Source organism: Myxocyprinus asiaticus, chromosome 14 (genome assembly GCF_019703515.2).
Source record: "Myxocyprinus asiaticus isolate MX2 ecotype Aquarium Trade chromosome 14, UBuf_Myxa_2, whole genome shotgun sequence".
NCBI lineage: Eukaryota > Metazoa > Chordata > Actinopteri > Cypriniformes > Catostomidae > Myxocyprinus > Myxocyprinus asiaticus.
Window position 1 is genome coordinate 44,936,733 of NC_059357.1, and position 14,768 is coordinate 44,951,500.

The window sequence follows — 14,768 nt, forward strand, 5'->3', positions numbered from 1 at the left end:
TATAATATTGGGAGGAGACTTGAATCTTTTGATGGACTCAGTCCTTGATCATAGTGAAGCAAAAGTGTCCCCTAGAGCAACATTGATGCTTCACAGGATGTGTAAAAATATTGGTCTTACAGATATTTGGAGTCTTTTGAACCCATCTGGTAGGGACTATACATTTTTTTCATCAGTCCATAAGATTTATTCTAGAATAGATTTTTTTTTATATCTATGTCCCTCATTTCATCTGTCGTTGATTGCTCAGTTGGAAAAATCTTAGTCTCAGATCATGCCCTGGTGAGTTTAGAGGTGTTGCCACATACAGAGAAAAAAAATCATATAGTTGCCGCTTTAATGTATCCCCCCAAAATCCTGAATTCCAACAAATGTTAAAGTCTGCAATCAATGTTTATATGGAGATCAACTGGTCCTCAGTATCCTCAGTGGGCATGGCTTGGGAGGCACTTAAGGTGGTTCTTAGGGGCAGGATCATACAGTATGCCTCATTCATCAAAAAAATCCAAAGCACGAGAACTCGTGTCGTCTGATGGCCTCAGAGAACTGACCCGATTAAAATACAGATATAATACTATTTTGTCGCGGAAGGTGGAGTTTTGGCTATTCAGGGTAAGACAGTCATACTTTGAGTTGGGGGACAAAGCAGGCAAGCTTTTGGCTAGATATATAAAGCATAGAGAGTCTTTTTCTACCATTCCCTCAGTGAAATCTGCTGGTGGTAAAATATTTACCTCGGCCATTGATATTAATAATGCTTTTAAAGAATTCTATCTTGATCTCTATAGTTCCACGTCTTCGTCTACTGATGAAGATATTAGAAACTTTATGGAACCATTTGAACTCCCTAAACTGACGACTGAGCAAAAAAATTCTCTTGATTCTGAGATAAACTTGGAGGAGCTTGACGAGGTAATTAAGGCCTTGCCTACAGGCAAGGTTCCCAGGGCCAGATGGCTTTGCCACTTAATTTATTAGATCTTATGTACAGAACAGGCTCCACTTTTGTTAGAAAATTATACGAAATCATTCCATTCTTTACAATCATTAAAGAATGGAAAGCTTTCACCAACCATGATGCAAGCCCGGATCAGTCTGATTCTTAAAAAGGACAAAGATCCAAGCGAGTGTAAGAGTTACCGTCCAATCTCCCTGATCCAGGTAGATGTAAAAATATTGTCAAAAATTCTGGCTAACCGATTAAGTAAAGTTATGACATCTCTTATACATACAGATCAGGTGGGGTTTATTCGGGGCTGCAGCTCTTCTGATAACATTAGGCATTTCATTAATATTATGTGGTGAGTGGCAAATGATCAGACTCCGGTTGCAGCCATCTCACTTGATGCCAAAAAGGCTTTTGATATGGTAGAATGGGATTATCTTTTTAAGATTTTGGAAATATACGGGTTCGGGAATGCTTTTATTGGATGGATTAAGTTACTTTATAGACACCCGGTAGAAGCAAACAAATGGATTAATTTCAGATTATTTTACTCTGGACAGGGGCACCCAGCAGGGTTGCCCTCTTTCCCCATTATTGTTCTGCACTGGAACCATTAGCAGCCACGATAAGAAAGGAAGATGATTTTCCAGGGGTGATGGTGGGAGGTATGGCGCATAAACTTTTGCTTTACGCGGATGATATTTTATTACAGATTTATTAATTCCTTTTCTAAGTTCTCAGGATACAGTCAATTGGTCTAAATCCGAAGCTTTGGCTCTGACAGCATACTGCCTAGTAACGGCTTTTCAGCCGTAAACAGGGCATTAAGTATTTGGGCATTTTATTCCCAGCAAATTTGTGTGATTTAGTTCATTTTGACCCCTTAATAAAAAGGTTTTCAAGCAATGTGGGCAGGTGGGCTTCATTACAATTATCTATGATTGGGAAGGTTAATGTTATTAAAATGAATTGTATTCCAAAATTGAACTACCTGCTACAGTCTCTCCCTGTAGATGTCCCCCTCTCTTATTTCAAGCAATTTGACAGCATAGCTAAGTCCTTCATTTGGAATGGTAAGCGTCCCTGATTACATTTCATTAAGTTACATAGGCCGATTGACAAAGGTGGGCTTGGCCTACCCAAGATTTTGTTTTATTATTATGCATTTGGTCTCAGACATTTGGCTCATTTGTCACTTCCACCTGAGAGAGCCCCTCCCTGGTTTTGTATTGAACAGGAAGTTCTTGCCCCTATTTTGCCATTGCAAAGCTTTCTATCAAACTAACCGCAGAAGTTAAGTTACACCGTTATCTCACATTTGCACTCGGTATGTTTAATTCGGACATTTATTTAAATGTTGCCTCGAACATTTGTATGAACCCAAAATTACGTATTAATAAATCCCCTTTCTGCTGGTCAGAGTGGATTGTGAGGGAGGTTACTGCACTCGGTGACCTATATGACAGTGGAGTTTTGAGATATTTTGAAAATATGGTTCAACATTTTAGGATTCCCAGATCTCAGTTTTTTAGGTATTTACAGCTGCACCACCTGCTCTGTACTATTTTTAGGGGTAGCATACACCCCCCTAAAGTGGCAGATACTGTGGAAGTAGTCTTTACTGCTTTTGGAAAAGGTCACGAGGCATCAGTGTATTACTCCCTGTTAGTTCAGAGTCTGGGAGATGGGGCTTCAACTTCTCTCAAGAGATTATGGGAGTAAGATTAAACTTGGTATTGGAGGAGGGAGTGTGGGCTAGGATTCTAAAAAACGTGAAGTCTGCATCTGGAGATGCAAGGGTGTGCCTTATGCAATTTAAGATTTTGGATCGATTCTATTTGACCTCCTCTAGATTGTATAGGCTTGGTCATAAAGACACACCCACCTGCTGGTGATGCCAGTCAGAAGACGGGGACACAACCCATGTGTTTTGTGGATGTGTTAAGATCAAGGAATTTTGGTTGAGGGTCCAGAGCTTTGTGTGTGACGTACTGGACACTATACAGTATAGTATAAAAGGTTGTAAGTTGATTCCATATGGATAATTCTGTGGTTAAATTTATTCTTGTCTTTGTTGGAATCAATAACACTGGACCAGTGTTCCGTCTCTAATTAGTCAGTCACTTTGTTATATTTAATGCTTGAAGAAAGTTACTCAAAGTATTATAGTTAATCAAGCCATTATTCATTATAAAAAATAAAAACAATTGAAAGTATATTAGTGACACATATCAGCATATGATGCTTTAGTGTTGCAAATAAAAGAATTCAACATGCGATTTACTGCTCTGACAAATGTAATCACCAGTTCCCATTCAAACCAATGTCCCACTTCAACATGGGCAACGGTTAAAATTGCTCTTAAAATGTAATTTTGCTCATCTACCCGCCACTGTGGTAGGCGACCTGTAGACATCCCGGAGTGACATATGACAAGAACTGCCATTTTACACAAAGACACGTGTTTGAAGAAGCAGACTTGATTATATTTTGAAGAACAGACGACAGAAAACCCATCGATGTGCTTTTCTGATTTGCTGTGTTTAGAGGTTTATTGGTGCTCACTGGCACGGCGTGAGCGGTCAGTTCGGTTCTGTACACACTATGTGAACTTTTTGAGAATGCGGTTGTCACTACCTGAATTTTTCGGGAGTTAATTCGGTTGTATAATGCGGTTGTCACTTCCTTAGCACTAAAAGGTGAACTGCCAATTGAATTTAGTTGCCGTGTGTGTGTGGCCTATCAGAACGCTGCATATGATTTCAGACCATCTCAGGATGCATCAACATTAGGACAACAGTTGAATTGCCATATGTGTCATGCTTCAGTACAACCTCAGAAAAGGTTCTTGAATGAGAAGTTTCTATTTTTGTGCACTTTAGCCTCCATTTGAATGTTGCAAAATTATCATTATTATAATAATTATAGCTTGGTATTATATGTTATATTTTATATTCTAAAATATCATTGTTAAAATTATATATATTACATAAATTATGTTTTAATTATAAATAATATTATAATTATAAGCCATAATTAGTAATAATATATACACTACTGGTCAAAAGTTTTGAAACACCATTCTTTATTATAATTTTAATTTTTCTTCACATTTTAGAATAATAGTAAAGTCATCAAAACTATGGAATAACATAAATGGAACTATGGGAATTATGTTGTGACTAAACAAAATCCAAAATAAATCAAAACTGTGTTATATTTTAGCATCTTCAAAGTAGTCACCCTTTGCCTAGAATTTGCAGACATGTACTCTTGACATTTTCTCAACCAACTTCTTGAGGTATCACCCTGGGATGCTTTTTAAACAGTATTGAAGGAGTTCCCATCTATGTTGGGCACTTATTGGCTGCTTTTCTTTATTATTTGGTCCAAGTCATCAATTTCAAAAACTTTTTTTTTATTAAATGTTAGTTTTATAATGAAATAAATTAATATGGTGGCACAATTATATTTTTGTCTACAAAACTAATTTCAAACATTTAAGCATACACCTTCAGATCAAAAGATTTTTATGATCATGAGAAACATTTCAGTCAAGTGTTTCAAAACTTTTGACCGGTAGTGTATATACTGTATATACAGCTCTGGAAAAGATTACAAAGACCACTGCACAATTATCAGTTTATCTGGATTTACTATTTATAGGTATGTGTTTGAGTAAAATGAAATTTTTTGTTTTATTCTATAAACTGACAACATTTCTCCCAAATTCCAAATAAAAATATTGTCATTGAGCATTTATTTACAAAAAATGACAACTGGTTAAAATAACAAAAAAGTGTTTTCAGACCTCAAATAATGCAAAGAAAACAAGTTCATATTCATTTTTAAACACCACAATACTAATGTTTTAACTTAGGAAGAGTTCAGAAATCAATATTTGATTGGAATAACCCTGATTTTCAATCATAGCTTTCATGCGTCTTGGCATGCTCTCTACCAGTCTTTCACATTGCTGTTGGGTGACTTTATGCCATTCCTGGCACAAAAATTCAAGCAGCTCAGCTTTGTTTGATTGCTTGTGGCCATCCATCTTCCTCTTGATCACATTTCAGAGGTTTTCAATGGGGTTCAGGTCTGGAGGTTGGGCTGGACATGACAGGGTCTTGATCTGGTGGTCCTCCATCCACTGCTCCTCCATCCACAGCTTTATTGAACTGGCTGTATGGCATGGAGCATTGTCCTGCTGGAAAAAACAAACCTCAGAGTTGGGGAACATTGTCAGAGCAGAAGGAATCAAGTTTTCTTCCAGGATAACCTTGTACGTGGCTTGATTCATGCGTCCTTTACAAAGATGAATCTGCCTTATTCCAGCCTTGCTGAAGCACCCCCAGACCATCACCGATCCTCCACCTGGTCATCTAATGGTTAGACAGAGACCTGGAGAGGCCTTCAAGCCACAGTGGCTCGCACTCACTGTGAAATTTGGTAAAAAAAAATTTAAGTGGCTGGTACAATTACGCGTTCACCCACCACTGTGGCTGGTGGACAAAAAAGTTTCAGACATTCTATAGCTGACACACACTTAATCCTTATGTGTTTGTAATACACCTTTTTGCACAGACTGTGATGACGTGTTTCCACCTTAGTTAGCAGCATAAATCTAGCAAACTTTTTTATATGATAATTTTTTTAAATATTGAGTGTAAGTTTATAATTTTATGCTTTGTTATATTACCCTGGAATTAGTTTTAAAAAATGTGTTTCTATTACAGCTGCTGAGAGAGTGACAGTAAATCTCGCAACTTCTCCCATCTGACTGTCTTAATCCACCGCTGTCTATTTTTTAACTCTTCTGGAAAGTCATTCAAATGTAAGAGTGGATTTTTTATTTTGGTGTAAGTGAAAATAATATTTGCTGTGATCTCCCGTTCACCTCTGTCGAAGGTTACCCTGCAATCGTTTATTTCCGCGTTCCAAAACCCAGAGTGTGAAAAAGTTCTATTGTGACCTAGGTGGTTTTCACACTGGGCACGTTTTCTGCGGTCTGAATCCGAGTGCGATTTTTCCCGGTGCCCCACACAGCGTTGGTCTGGTTTCAGACTCATGTATGATTCTGTTGAATCCCGGCACTTTTACGTCATCGATTTGCATCATCACAAACATGCACATGTGTGTTTGTTATTAATTTTGTGTCTTTATGCACACCAGCATGAATGACACTGCGCCTCTGTGCTTCGCATGCTGTCATTCAGCAGTTGTACATGTCCAGGGGAAAGAGACTATATCTTATGCTCACAAACAATCTTTTTTGAGGACACAGCTGGTTGCAAGCTCACTCACTCACATATATAAAAGGCACCTCATCTTTTCCCTGCCACTCATGATGCACGTGTGTGTGTTTGTTTTTGTACAACTGATGATGTCATCATGCTTAAATCGGCAAAAACGCATGCGCAAGTCATTTTACTTCCTGAACAAGTGCAGACCCCAGTGCAGGGCTGCGTTCCATTTTAAATTTGCATCCCCTTCCCTTGCAAACTTCACTCCGTCTCATGGAATCGGATGTGCGTCACTGCTTACGTTGCGCAAGTGTCCACTACTGGTGGAAGACGTGCAGTGGGTTTACTCCCTCAGTCAAAATCAAGGGGTTGAGGGTCTGTCAACAGAAACTTCCCTCGCTCACTTAACGAAGTGGAACAGACATCCAAAATGGCGCCGGGGATTCCCCCGAGGGGAAGTGCTTAGGGGAGTTAGAGAGTTGATGTTGAAAGTGAAGTGGGATGCAGCCCAGGTTGCTTTCTCAATCATGTGAACCGTGCCACAGTCCCGTGCAATCGAACTCAGACCACCTCCTACAGGTAGTCTCGGGTTCGGTACTGCGGTGTGCTACCCGCATGACAGCTTTCACATTAACTTTTCATGCAAACCGTGCTCTGTTTCAGACTAAACTGCCAGTGTGAAAGCACCCTTATGTGCCAGTCAGCAATGATTTATAGCTATACACACTACGTCAGTCTTACAATGCACTATTATGTATTCATATGTGCAGAGTAAAGAGGGCTCAGTCATGCAATGCATAATACAATACAATACAATACACGTGTTTTGTTGAAAAAGATCTTGGTAAAGAGACAGAATTTTATGACAGCCAAACATTTAAAATAATAAAATATATACATTGGTGGCCAACAGAGCTGGGAGGGTTACTTTTGAAATGTATTCCACTACAGATTACAGAATACATGCTGTAAAATGTCATTTGTAACGTATTCCGTTAGATAACTCAAGGTCAGTAACGTATTCTAAATACTTTGGATTACTTCTTCAGCACTGGTAGATTTTTTCACTTGCTTTGACTATAAAAATTCTGCCAGTACAGTAAGACAAAATACACGTTAAAAATACATTCTCTGAAAAACCTAAATATCTCATGCAGTGTTGTTTCTAAAACAAGATATATCAAATTGATCTTGTTTTAAGGATTTTTTGATATTTTTACAGGAAAACAATACAAAAATAATCATCAAGAATGCGATTTTTGCCCTAATATCAAAGGTCTTACTAAAAATAAATAAATAAAAAAACGTGAATATTCAACGTGAATTTTCTTGATAAATATATATATATATATATATATATATATATATATATATATATATATATATATATATATATATGATTGTGCCTGGCAACATGTGCATGTAAAATGGCTAGAAATAACATTTTAGCTTAGCGTAAAGCTGACAATTTACACAAGGTTTATTTCTATTTCTTCTGCTCCAAACTTACTTTAAACTTACTCCTCTGTTTGCTCGTATGAATGTAACACATCATAAGAAAGTGTTTCATCACTGTTCAAATGCACTTTGGATTGCATCATTTATATGTATAAATTTTTCCATCTGAAAGGACTAAATATTAAATGAAACAAATGACAAAAAAAAATGCAACGTAATCTCTGAAAAATGTTCAGAACTTCTTAAACTACTTCAAAGTGTTCTCATCAAAAAATCCTCCACGTGCAGCAAAGACAGCTTTGCAGATCCTTGGCATTCTAGCTGTCAGTTTGTCCAGATTCTTAGGTGACATTTCACCCCACGCTTCATATAGCACTGTGCCCGACACAGTCTTGTCGGGCACTTCTCACACACCTTACAGTATTGCTGATACCACAAAGCTCAAAGGGGTTAAGATCCATAACATTCTTTTCCAATTATCTGTTATCTGTGTTTCTTTGCCCACTCTAACCTTTTCTTTTAGTTTTTCTGTTTCAAAAGTGGCTTTTTCTTTGCAATTCTTCCCATAAGGCCTGCACCCCTGAGTCTTCTCTTTACTGTTGTACATGAAACTGGTGTTGAGCAGGTAGAATTCAATGAAGCTTTCAGCTGAGGATACGTGAGGCGTCTGTTTCTCAAACTAGAGACTCTGATGTACTTATCCTCTTGTTAAGTTGTACATTTGGGCCTTCCACATCTATTTCTGTCCTTGTTAAAGCCAGTTGTCCTTTGTCTTTGAAGACTGTAGTGTACACCTTTGTATGAAATCTTCAGTTTTTTTTTTTTTTTGGCAATTTCAAGCATTGTATAGCCTTCATTCCTCAAAACAATGATTGACTGATGAGTTTATAAAACTGCAGGTGGTGGCCCAGAATACTTCATGAGATGGTAAGTGATTGTCTTTCTCCACTCGACCTACATCATACTTGTTACCTTATCAATAAAATATGTTTCAAATATTTGGGCAAGTTAATATTTCTCATTTGATTCTTCCAACAAACAACTTTCTTCAGAATTACAGTTTCAGTAGTTCACAAGTTAATGTAATCCTGCTTAGAGGATAGTGTAAAACGTTTGTGGCTCACTGTCCTGTGCGAAGGGCTCGAGGCTTGACCTGAGCATGAATACCCCTCCGGACTTAGATTAGTTATTAGTAAATAGATAGAAGGAGAAAGGAGAAAGGGGAGGTGGAGGGTTGCCGGAAGACTCTACGCCATGTAGAGGTAAGCGGCTGTTTATATACGCTTACTCTAGCGATGTGATTGGTTGGATTAAATTACCTTGCTCCTCCCAAGCCTTGTTTATAAAACTCCATTTTAGTAGTTCGCAAGTTAACGTTATCCTGCTTAGAGGATAGTGTAAAATGTTTGTGGCTCTCTGTCCTGTGCAAAGGGCATGAGACTCGTGGCTTGACCTGAGCACGAATACCCCCCAAAAGATGCCAGAAAATTGGACAGCGAGCTGTTGTCTAAGGAGCCTTGTATTTGAGATGAGACAAAGTATTTAATTATGCCTCTTGTACCCCCCAAAAAGAGCATGAAACGATTAAATTAATTTGAGGGAGGGGGAGGTGCTTGCTGAGCCCTGTGAGAGGTGAGAATAGGTGCTAAAGTGTGATAGAACGAGCGGGGGCTGCTATTGGAGGCAGCCTTACACTAGGGTCCGCTCAGGGGATAGGAAACTGGGAAGTGTAGAATAGGTAGAGTTGGAGAATGAAAATAGATGGAAGCACTGAAGAGACAGTGGCGGGTACGGCCGCATGGAAATGAGCTCTGAGAGAGCTGAAAAGTGCTGGAGGGATCGTTACGCCCGAACGTGGGGGCCGCCCCCCACATTAGGGCAGGTCAACCCAGACAGAGGCGTGAATTCTAGCCGCCTGGACCAACCTTAAGTCTCCCTTCAGGCTTGATGAGTTTGACGGATGGGCCCGTGCAGTGAACGGGTGAACCCCGAGGGATGAGGCACTGCAATCGCTCATGCAGGCGAGCCCAACCTGCGATCAAACGGGGGCTCTCGCTGCATTTGACCGGAAGAGACCTTGATGGATTGTACTGGAGGAGTCTGACCCACCCAGGCGGAGGCGTGAATCCCAGCTGCTAGGGCAGATCGCCCCAAGTGTAGGAGTGAATCCTAGGCACTCGGAACGACCTCAGCCTCTCCTCCTGACAATGGGGGGCCCTCATGGCATTCGAACGGGGGAGTCCTTGCTGGACTTTGAACAGGGGAGCCCACGATACAAATAAATGCGAGTTAGCTCGCACTGCATTCGAGTACGAGAACCCCCACTGCGATTCGAACAGGAGAGCCTTTGAGTGCTTAAGGCAGGCCCGTCCTGCATAGTGGGACGAGGGGCTTCCTGACAGGCCAGGGTGGACCCCTGCTGTGTCTGTACAGTGGGGCCGGCCTATTGGAAAGTCAAGGATGAAGCAAGCGTCCCCCTGACCCCGAATGTGAACGTTGTGGTTAGTTGATTAGGGCTTGATGTGCTTTCATTATATGAAGATGGTTGGTGCGGATGTAGCTGAGATATGTGTCGGATGATCAGCGGCCCAGTAATCGTATTTGGTGTTCGGGCAGGCCTTTGTGGGCTGCTGTGGTTGCGGCGCCGATGCAAAAGGAATGGCTTGAGTATAGTTTATCTGAGATGCCGGAACTGAGCAGGATGGATTTGAGGTGTTTTTGGATCCAGAATCGGGATACTGCTTGATTTTTTGTCGTTGACGAAGAAAGGATCTAGAGGGGATTTGGTTTGGGATCCTCTGTAATGTCAATAGTGGGCTATCGATTGGAAGGGCTGGATGGGATTAGGATGGTTGAAAATTCAAATTGGGTGCCCTCTTTTGGTTTGGTCTGTTTTGCTTTGTTTGATGAAGTATCTGATGTGTCGTTGTCTAGGATGTGGAGGTCTGAAATGGTGGGATGGATTCTTGGGTTGAATTTTTTTGTGGTGGTGAGTTCGGAGCAACGGAGGAAGCCAAAGAAGGCAAAGATGAACATGGCAAGGAGAGAAAAATCTGGAAATGGCAGATTGTAATTTAGGTGGAAATCTTTGAAGCATTTCTAAGCTGTCTGATATGTTTTTAGGGTAAGGGGTTTCTAAGAATTTCAGTTCTGAACGGGGAGGAACTGGGGTTGGTGTCAGGGTTTTTTTTTTTTTTTGGAGTCTGGAATATGTTCTGCTTTAATTATGGTTAGCTGAGGAGGGATTTGAGACAAAGTTCGCTTGCGGAGGCAACGGTTCCAGAGTTGGAGAAATTAAAATGGTAGAAAGGAGGGGGATAAAGTGAAGAGGGGAATGGGTCTGGAGCGGGGTTCTCCAGCGGAGGCAGCTTCACGTGTGAATCCAGTCTAATGGCCCATGGGTAGGAAGGGATGGATGTTGGCAGAGAGAATAAGTTGCATGGAAAAACTAAGGCATCTGGAACATATCTGAGGCAATGTCAGGATATGTGCTTGCATGAGCATTTACTTTATGAACGGGCTGAATCCTCAGGCATGGGACCACACAGCATTCAATGGGAGAGCATACGATTTGTGTGAGAATGTTCATGCTGAATTTTACTGAGCTCGCTTGAAGCTGCAAGCAGCTGGATCTGCAGGCATGGGCCCGCATGGCATACAATGGTAGGATGAATGGGATGAATCCTCGAGCACGGACTCATGCGGCGTTTAACAGGAAGACTCTCTGTTTTCGTGTGAAAAGTTTACACTGCAAATAAGCAAGAACTCACCCTGCGGTATGAAGGGGTTGAACACGGCATTTGACGTGAGGGCGTATGGTAGGCTATTTTCTAATTAAATTGATTGATGCAGAGATGCAGGCTTATGGTGTACTGTTTAGGGAAGACCTGAAACAGCCCGATTGTTGTCAGTTGCTAGGTGGGTGACGGTTTGTTTGGTATGAGTGGCATAATATGTGTTACGGAGCCATGGAGGCTGAGACACATTGTCTGAAAGATGTGCCGCGGTTGTGGCACGTGAACAGTTGTGGCATTTGGACAGCGCGTTTGCAGTGTAGTGGGAGTGTGTCGCATGGCCCGAAAGACACCACAGTTGTGGCGCTTGGACAGTGCATTGCACAGTTTGTGTTGTAGTGGGAGTGCGGCATGGGGGGCGTGGTCATGTGTCATCAGCTCTTCAGGTCCCTGAGCTTTGGGAGGCACAACCACCCATTCACTTTTGCCCAACAGCACCGGGATGCTGGCCGGAAATGGTTGCTGGCAGAAGGAACCTTCAGCGCCGTGGATGTCATCGATCTGGTTGTACTGGAGCAGTTCATCTCCCAGCGTCCTCGAGGAATGTCTGAGTGGGTCATTGGTGCAAGGCGGGGCATTTGATAAGAATAAATGGGTGAGGGGGGTGTGTGTGCATGATGACATTCACAAGTATCAGGTGGTTACCATTGAGATACGATTCAGGGGAAAAAGGCATAGAGTCGAGAACAGCGGTTAATTCCCGCCTCACCCCTCCATTAATTCTGGGAACCAATTGGCCTGGCTTTAAAAATGTATTGAGGGTAATGTGTGTGGATGGGTCCTGCAAAGTGGTGTTGCGGTGTGTGACATGCGACGATATGGCTGGAGAGGTGGTGCCAGGTCCATTGATGTCTGCTCCGCATCATAAGGATGCAGACGAGGGAACTCCCGTACTCAGGGGCTTCCCTGGAGCAGTCATGTGACGAGTCCCTAAAGCACACCTTTGACCAAGTGAAAGTAATTGATGGTCAACAGCTCCAGCCTAATGTTGTGCTCACATACCCGTACTTTTCTATTATCAAAGAGCAGTTGTATCGAGTGACGCAGGATGCTCAGACCAAAGAGAATACAACTCAGCTATTAGTACCAAAGAGCCGTCGGGGAAACACTCTTCCAGGCGGCTCACTATAACCCAATGGCTGGTCATCTAGGTCACAAAAAGACTTTGAACCGCGTAATGGCCCGTGTCTTTTGGCCAGGCATTCACGGCAATGTACGCAAATGGTGCACGGTGTGCGGTGAATGTCAGTTGGTGAATCCACCGGCAATGCTTGAAATGGGCGTAATAGAAGAGTCACACAGCGATTTGGTTCTGTGTTGACTACCGGAAAATGAATGTGGTGTCCAAATTTGACGCTCATCCAATGCTGTGAATTGACGAGTGTGAGGGAATGAGATCACTGGGACAGGAAGGTTCAGGTCTCAGGTGAGCTTTTAATCACAAACTTAGGGATAACACAGTCACACTGGCACAGTAACTTCTTCAGCTTCACAAACTCTTTAGCGTCACAGGCTCCTAGTCACAGCCACTTAATCATCACAAAGACTCTGCCAGATTCTCTCTCTCTCTCTCTCTTCTGGCGGTGGCGTGGCTGTTTATATGCTGCTCTCCTCAAGCTCACGGGAATTAGAGACAGGTGTTAGACATAATTTAGCTCAGGTGTAAGCGCCCTTACCGCTTTCTCTCTCTCCGGACATGCGCTCAACCACGCCCCCACTGCCACATATCCCCACAGCCCGACTCAGGCCAGGGAGACATCCGGCCTGTCTACCCCCCCATTTCTGGAAAGGAAGTCGGCGACAGCCATCTGCGCTCCCGGTCTGTGGACCACCTTGAACTTAAATGGCTGAAGAAGTTAGATATCTGGGGTTCCACTTGGGTCATGGGCAGGTGCGTCCACAGGTTAACAAAACCGCAGCGATCACGGCCTGCCCGCTACCCAAGACCAAAAAGAAGGTAAGGCAGTTTTTGGGGTTGGCTGGCTACTACCGGAGGTTTGTGCCTAGTTATTCTGATGTCACCAGCCTGCTGACAGACCTTACTAGAAAGGGGGCCCTGATTCGGTCCAGTGGACAGAGTTGTGCCAACAGACTTTCCTGAAGGTAAAGTCTGCACTTTGTGGGGGGCCGCTTTTACATGTACCTGACTTCTCTCTCCCCTTTATTTTGCAGACTGATGCATCTGACGGAGCCGGGGGCGGTGCTCTCGCAGGAGGTGGGAGGGGAGGAAAGGCCAGTGCTGTTTATTAGTCACAAGCTCTCCTTCAGGGAGACAAAATATAGTACCATCGAGAAGGAGTGTCTTGCGATTAAGTGGGCTTCTTACCCTATGCTACTACCTGCTGGGGTGGGCCTTCACCCTCTGCTCTGATCACACTCCTCTGCAGTGGCTCCACCGTGGATCGTCCATTGGTATCTGGCTCTTCACCCCTTTAAATTCGAGGTGGTCCACAGACCGGGGGTGCAGATGGTTGTGGCTGACTTTCTCTCCAGAAATGTGGGTGGAGTAGGCAGGCCAGATGTTGTCCCGGCCTGAGTCGGCAGTGGGGGTATGTGGCATGGGGGGGCGAGATCATGTGTCGGTCTGCGGGAGAGTGGTAAGGCTCGTCACCTGGGTTGTGTGTACTCTAACACCTGTCTCTAATTATAGTGATGGCAGAGGGAGACCTGAAAAGGCACGCCAGAGAGTCAGAGTGGGAGAGAGAGACCAGAGCCTGTTCCTGTGAAGCTATAAAATAAATACTATTGACCTGTTTGTATGTTTTGGCCACCAAGAGACCTTTTTGTTTAAGTTTTGTATGACGCTGAGAGAGTAATAAAATACTCACCTTTGACTGTTCACTGTCTCCTGACTCCATTGCCCACGAACTTAGAAACGTGTTACAGGGAGGTTTAGTCGCACAGGCCAAAAGATGCCGCAGTTGCAGCACCTGGACAGCACATTTGTGCTGCTTAAGGATGTTTTGACCCAATGGAAAACATGGTAACGTGGTAAATGTAGCGTCAGCTGTGTACAATTATACTGTGTACAATTTATTCAAAATATGTTTAACGCTTTTTGTTTTTCATGCAATTAAAATATTAAAGCAATTCAGCTGGAATAATTCATTTGAAAGCCAAGATTAACACAAATTTAGGCCTAAATAAAAATAAAACTTTACGGAAAATTGTACTATGGGGGCAGTGCTGCAAAACTCATGAATAATAATTATGTTATGCACAGCATAAGATTCTTTAAATTACCTGTTTTGATCAATAGGCATTCTTAATGACCGGTCCCTATCTGTCACTCACTCGACGTTGTGTCGATATAGTGACACTAGGGGT